Here is a 6821-nt window from a genome sequence, read left to right as displayed (position 1 = left end):
CAAAATTTATGGAGAAAAATAAATATACTAAGTATGTTAAATTTGAGCATACTTGAAGCCAGACTAATCATCAGTGTACTTGAAGTATGATATTTTGGAACAACTAATTTTGTGCTTAATGTATTTTAATAGTGATTAAATTGTAGAAAATCACAATTTAAAGTGTACTAAGCGTACTATCACATGCTTTTATGGAACAACTAGAGTCATATTTTGTATACTTTAAGTATATTGCTTTTTATGTAATATAAACATGCTTGATTAGTATATATTAAGTGTACTATTTTTGTGATTGAATTACATTTAAAAAATATTTAGAATGTATTTTCAGTATATAAGCTTTACATATTTTATATATTAGTAGTGTGATCACAGTGTACTCCAATTACACTTGCGTTTTACTGCTAATGAAGTACACTTCTCAGTTACTTATCAATGTCTCTTATTATTTTTCTTTGCCACTTTGTGAATAATATGCTTCATACACATGACAGTACTGCAAACATATCAGGCTACCAAAACACAGAAGGATCAATTACAACATACTTTACAGCTGAAAAAATTACATTGTGTATTCAATGTATTCACATTTTTCAAGAGTATATTGTTATTACTATATACTATTACATAATTGTACAAATTGTCAATATATTAAAAGTTTACCAACAATATATTAAAAATGTTATTGTGAAAATTAGCAAAATAAAACAATAGGTACATGTCAGAGTTGACACCTATTAACACAGATTAACTAACACAGGAAAGACAAGAGAAAGTTAGATTCTGAATACTCACGAGGAGAACAGAGATGTGTTTTCAGTTACAAATCTCCTACTGCTCTGAAAGCACATTTGCCTGCCCCTCTCTTTTTATTGTCTTTAGGATCCCTAATCACAGAGAGCGCTGTAACTCTAAAGGGAGGGGAAAAGACACTTCATCACACAGTCACAGCGCCAAGATTATCACTAACTAACAACACAATCTATCTTAATGTGAATTATCCAGTTCCTGACACAGGGTCAAACAGAGCAAGTTGTACGTCTTCACAGCAACGGTTTTACGGCTATCTAACAGCTCAAAAGCAGGATGATCTGTGAAGAGCTGCTGTCACTGCTCTTCTTCAGAGAGGCCCTCTGAGGAAGGAAATCAGAGTGATTAACAATACAAGAACATTTATTAAAAGATATAACTAAACAAATAAGTGTACATAAAGCAAGAATATTATAAAGGCATAACAACATTTGATAAAAATAATACAATTTACCTAACAGTACTTTAGAGGAACTATGAGAAATGTTTCACCAAATGTTGTTTTAATACAATGTCACAGTATTCCAGTATTACTGCAGACAAGCTGACATTTCTCCTTCCTAAGAACAGTGAGAATCAGCAGAACATTCTCATTCACTACACTTTACAGAAACCTACAAAAAAGTACAATAGAGCAATTAAATAGAGGGTACAGAAAAACAGACTCGCTATGTATGTGACATCATCAGAACTGATGATGATTGGGACCAGAAGCCTGGGGTGGAAAAACATTTCTGGATGTCTTCTTTGCCTGTTTATGTTGGAAGTTGAAAAAATAGTCAGCAATATAATAAAATCAGCTTATGATGGCATTAACTATGAAGCTGTGTTAAGTGTGGACTTAAGGGAGACAAACTACCTTAAACTACCATCCATGATCTGAACACGCTGATCCTTGCAGGGTGGTGAGGGCGGCTGGTGGTGCCCATCTCCAGTAGTCATCAGATGAGAGGTGGGGTTCACCCTGGAAAGGTCACCAGTCCATCACTGGGCCCTGAAAACTAACAACAAATAACATGGATAAAAGAGACATGGTAGATTAACAAGGGGAAAAAATTCTGTCCAATTATTTTCAAATTAAATCATGTTTATTAAGCACTTAGTGTTGGTTACACACCAGTTTTTGCTGTGGTTAAAAATGTGGCGAACTGCTCAGTAAAAAAACAAAAAAAAAGCCTTCCACCATGAAGACGATGTGGAGGTTCATCCTCAGAACAGGTTGTTGTTCTGGTGGAGCCAGAGCCTCTTCTGAGACAGGAAAGTCTTTAGGTTTTCTAATTCCTGATCCCTGGCTTCCTCTTTCATCTTCATTTGCTTGGACTGCAAAAATATGTTGAAGATAAAAACAATGATGAATTAGTTATAACAACAGCCTCACAATATCAAAGTGTCTTTGGCATACTTAGCTTAATTAAAACCAGTTTATGAAGAAAACTATATTAAGTCGAAACAAACAGAGCCTCCATGCAGTTATAACATGAAGCTGAATGATTGTTATAGTAATAAGCATAAAAATCACAATGAAGAAAAATATTTGATAAAAACTAATTGATAAAATATTTCTGAAAAGAACGTAAGTTTGTTTATATGTATACTGCACTATTTATAATTAAATGAAGATAATTAGCATTTGGAAGCAAACTTACCACCAGCTAGTAACACGTTAGCAACCTTCGTCCCTTCAGACTCCTTCTGTGACCCATATTTCATTTCCATCCAGTTCTTGTCCAGTTGAGTTATCCAGTCGTCCCTAAGCCCTGGGCCGCGGACCAATTGGTACCGGGCCGCACAAGAAATAATTAAATATTTCCATTTTATGTATTATCTGAGTCTGAAGGATCTTTTATTTGAAAACCCGTTAACCGGATTCCCTCAGTTATGTCTTGCGCACCAACACTGAGCCCACAAAGGAGCAAAATGAGTAAGAAACAGATGTCTTTGCGAAGGGATAAAGACCCAGTGAAGAGACAAGAGAATGGATTTAACCTGGTAGGTGATTCTCATATTCGCTAAAGAGGCAAAGAAGCCTCACAACTTAGAGACCAAGCACTCTGTGCATAAGCAACACTTCAAGTGTCATTGTCTCCCATCACTCCCAGATGGGAGCGTCTTGTTGAAGAGAAACAAGCTCACGCTCCCAATAATTTGTCGTTATTGTGAGTTGAAATTTTAATGAAAATAAAATATTTGTTTTTGCAGCATATCTGTATTTTATTCTATAAGGATGTTTAAACATTACCGTAGTGACCAGAGTCAGAGAGCATTAGGACAGTGGTCAAGACGAGATGAGAGGAGTGGAGCTTGTGAGTTTTTAAGTCTGGTTCACATGGCATGATTTTAGAATTGTTGGCCGATTTTCAAAACCCGAGAGACCACGAGCCGATAAAAAGTCTGAAGCATAACAGTTCGGTTCATGGACATATAAGCGATCAAAACACACGAACAGGGCCGCGCAGAGACCTATGGAGAGGCTCTCTATAGTTTGATTGTTGTGTTACCATGGCTACAATATGGCGTAATCTTTGTGTTTGAGCTGCACAAATACATCACAGCAAACAATAACCAATAATCAGTGGTTGAGTTTAAGCTCAGCGGCCAATTAATCTGGACTCCCTGTCACAGACTTCAGTAAATCCCTATTTAATAACTGTTAGTGATGCTGAGGTTCTAAGTAGGAGGGGGTCATGGAGCCTAAGTCATGATTCTGTCTAAAGCCCCATATTACCTTGGGCCGGCCCTGCATGAAGAGCGAGCTGCTGCGCTGCGAATCTCTGTGCTGGAATCAATATGATCTCTGATCAATGGCTCCCTCTGAATCCTTCCACTGGCGATGTTCTCCATCAGAATCAAAGCGCTCAACATTTACGTGGCTCACCTTTATGCAGCTACTGATATGTGTGATTGTCCTATGACATCATGTATAAAGCCAGCTTGAAATGGTTCTTACTGTTGGGTCTCTGCCCTTTTTCCTCGAAGGGTTCTGGAGACAGGCAGGCTGTAGGGTTCTGGAGACAGGCAGGCTGTAGGTGTAGTGTTTTGCCCTGATTGCTGCTCTGCTGCTTTATAGCTGCAATGCATGCAGGCTTTTCCCTCTCCCTCCTCAGAACCCCATATCGTTTGGTTTGTATCTTATGGCTGGGGTTTGTTAGATTTGTTTGGGCTTTTCATTATTTTGGTTATGGGTTTTGTATTAATCTATTTTAGTTTCTCATTTCAGGTATTCCTTTTTAAGGATTTATTTCTTTAGTATAATTTAATGAATTCATTCTCGAAGTCAGAAAATCCTTGTGTGGTCTCCTTTAATGTTACCCCACAAAACAAGCTTGGTGGACGTAGCATCACTCCCTGGTGGTGTGCTTTGGATCATTGTCAAGCTTTTTTCTCTCTTCCTCTTGATGAAGGCGGACGCTTTTTTCCTCTGCTCCTTCCCTACCCATGCCTTCTCTGCTTGCTCTGTTTTTCTTCTGTCTTTTTCTATATTTTTGGAGCCTTTTTCTGCACATCATCCAAATCTACAAATTATGGATCTGGTCAACCGATCTCTCAATGCAATTGATCAAATTTTTGACAAGAAGTCTGGGCACAAGAGAGCCTCTTGTCCTGCAGGGACAAACCCAGCGGGATTCACCCTGGATTTATTCATGATAACAGGATTTCTGCTGTTTGGAGCTTGTAGATTCCTGGATTATCGACAAATTTGTGACAAACTTGGCCGAACTAGCAAACACTCAGACTGTTGGTGTGGACAGAGATGAGGACTCTAAAACTCACTAACTGAATGGAATCGATCTTGGAGAAGTTGCTAGTTTCGGTTCAGTGGAACGACCAAACTAATTTGGATGATTGGGAACTGAGATGTATTGGAGAGACTTTAGGGAAGATTGAAATTTATAATCTTCCCGACCTAAGACATTCTGTATCTGAATTGGCTTTCCCCATGTGGCCTTGGAAGGGCTGCATATTTCTAATCTCCTTGAAGATATGTAAACACAATGCTCTTCCCTCCTCACCTCCTCCTGTATCTATGGAGCTGTGGAGCTGAGCGCTCCTAAGGTCATCATGCCTTGATGACAACACCTTTATCGGACTTCTGTCGGGAGGCTGAGCAACGTGGTTCCATGGCCCTTTGACATCACCGCCTTCACTCATCTTTGTTTTGCCCTTTGTTTTGTCTGAATGTTGCCATCTGCCCCAATCAATCAATCAATCAATCAAATTTTATTTGTATAGCACATTTCAGCAGGAAGGCATTTCAAGGTGCTTTACATAATTAAAAAACAAAATAAAAACAGCATATGATACTGAATAAACAGTAAGAAAGAGAAAGAGATTTTGGAAAAAGAAAAAAAAGAAAAAGATTTAAAAAAAAAAAAAGATAAAAACATACTTTTGTTACGGAATTTAAGCGCCTGTCGTTGCTGGACTCCGCCGTCTATTTAACACGGGTATTATCCAGGCCCCGTAGCCTAACAGGACAAGGTCTCCAACCTTGCAGCACCAGGCTCCGTTCACCTGTCACGCGAATTTTTGCGCTAGGACTTCGCCGTCCTACACGGATTTTTGTGCACTATTTTTACCTGTTAGAGTCTGGAATTTACAGGGTTTTTCTGTGCGCCTAATGACCCTCAATCACTCGCCACTTTTACATAAATAGATAAAAAGTAAAGATAAAAACATTGAAAACATCGAAGACATCAAAGACATTTTGCTGTCATGCTCTCTAACCCTAATTAGAGAGCATGTTTAGAGTTGCTAATTTAGGCATAAGCAACTTTAAACAGGTGGGTTTTAAGTTGAGATTTAAACGCACCAGTGTTTCAGCTGTTTTACAATTTTCCAGAAGTTTGTTTTGTGGTGCATAGAAACTGAATGCTGCTTCTCCTCGTTTGGTTCTGGGGTTGCAGAGCAGAACCAGAACCAGAAGATCTGAGGGATCTAGACGGTTGGTACAGCAATAACAGATCTTTAAGGTATTGTGGTGCTAAACCGTTCAGTGATTTATAAACCAACAACAGTATTTTAAAGTCTATTCTCTGACCTACAAGGAGCCAGTGTAGGGACCTTAACACTGGTGCTATGTGCTCTATCTTCCTGGTTTTAGTGAGAACATGAGCAGCAGCTTCTGGATCAGCTGCAGCTGTTTGATTGATTTATTAGTCAGACCTGTGAAGACACTGTTGCAGTAATAAATGCGGCTAAAGATAATGCATCCTTTCCTCTTTTTTGTTATAGAAACGGTGGAGTACTCCCTATTTAACCCAGAAAATGATTATTTTAGTTTATTAGTAATATCAGAAATTGTTGAGTACGCACTATTTAGATCAACATTATACAGCCCAAAAATAGAATTAGAATTAGAATAACTATGAACTTGGAATCCAGAAATACTTAACAGGAACAGTCATTGCTTAGTTTCTATTGCTTTTAACCCAGAAAAGGAATTAGATCAGTCACTCTTTAGTTTATGTTATCAGAAACTGTAGAGTATTCACTATTTAGAAATGGAATTGGATACTTAGCAACCCTGAACAGGAGCACTTAGTTTACATACTTTAGAACAACATTAGATTAGTTTTCTTTCCTTTGTTTTGTTATTTTGTTTGTATTTCCTTTTAACTCACGTAAAGCACTTTGAATTTGCCTTGTTGCTGAAAATGTGCTATATAAATAAAATGACCTTACCTTAAAAGACCCAGACATGTTTCATCTTCAATGCTCTTGCTGATGGAAAGAGGTTTGCACTCAAACTCTCACAATACATTGCCTCATTCATTCTTTCATGTACAAGGATCAGTTGTCCTGTTCCTTTAGCAGAAACAGCCCCAAAGTATGATGCTGCGCCCCCATGCTTCACTTGTAGGTATAGTATCCTTTGGATGCAACTCACCATGCACTCTCCTCCAAACACAAGTTGTGTTTCTACCAAACAGTTTGATTTTGGTTCCATCTGACCATATGACATTCTCCCAATACTCTTCTGGAACATCCAAATGCTCTCTAGCAAACTTCAG

At 38.1% G+C, this 6821-nt stretch overlaps 1 long non-coding RNA gene across 2 annotated transcripts; it reads right to left on the bottom strand.

The window, feature by feature from the left end:
• Window positions 1–781: 781 nt before the first annotated feature.
• LOC148157806 (uncharacterized) lies at window positions 782–3795 on the bottom strand. Of its 2 annotated transcripts, XR_015764207.1 has the most exons (3): window positions 1928–3795; window positions 1670–1811; window positions 782–1561 (listed from the first exon to the last, which is right to left on the bottom strand). It is a non-coding gene; the product is annotated as an uncharacterized LOC148157806 (long non-coding RNA). The 2 variants fall into 2 exon arrangements; XR_015764206.1 differs by lacking the exon at window positions 1928–3795 and having other exon boundaries at window positions 1670–1924.
• Between the last annotated feature and the right edge of the window lie 3026 nt (window positions 3796–6821).

The sequence above is a fragment of the Poecilia mexicana genome, unplaced genomic scaffold (genome assembly GCF_051168715.1).
Source record: "Poecilia mexicana isolate PSO_F unplaced genomic scaffold, ASM5116871v1 scaffold_9, whole genome shotgun sequence".
Lineage (NCBI taxonomy): Eukaryota > Metazoa > Chordata > Actinopteri > Cyprinodontiformes > Poeciliidae > Poecilia > Poecilia mexicana.
The sequence above is the reverse complement of the archived record's forward strand: the minus strand, read 5'-3'. Positions and strand labels throughout refer to the sequence as shown.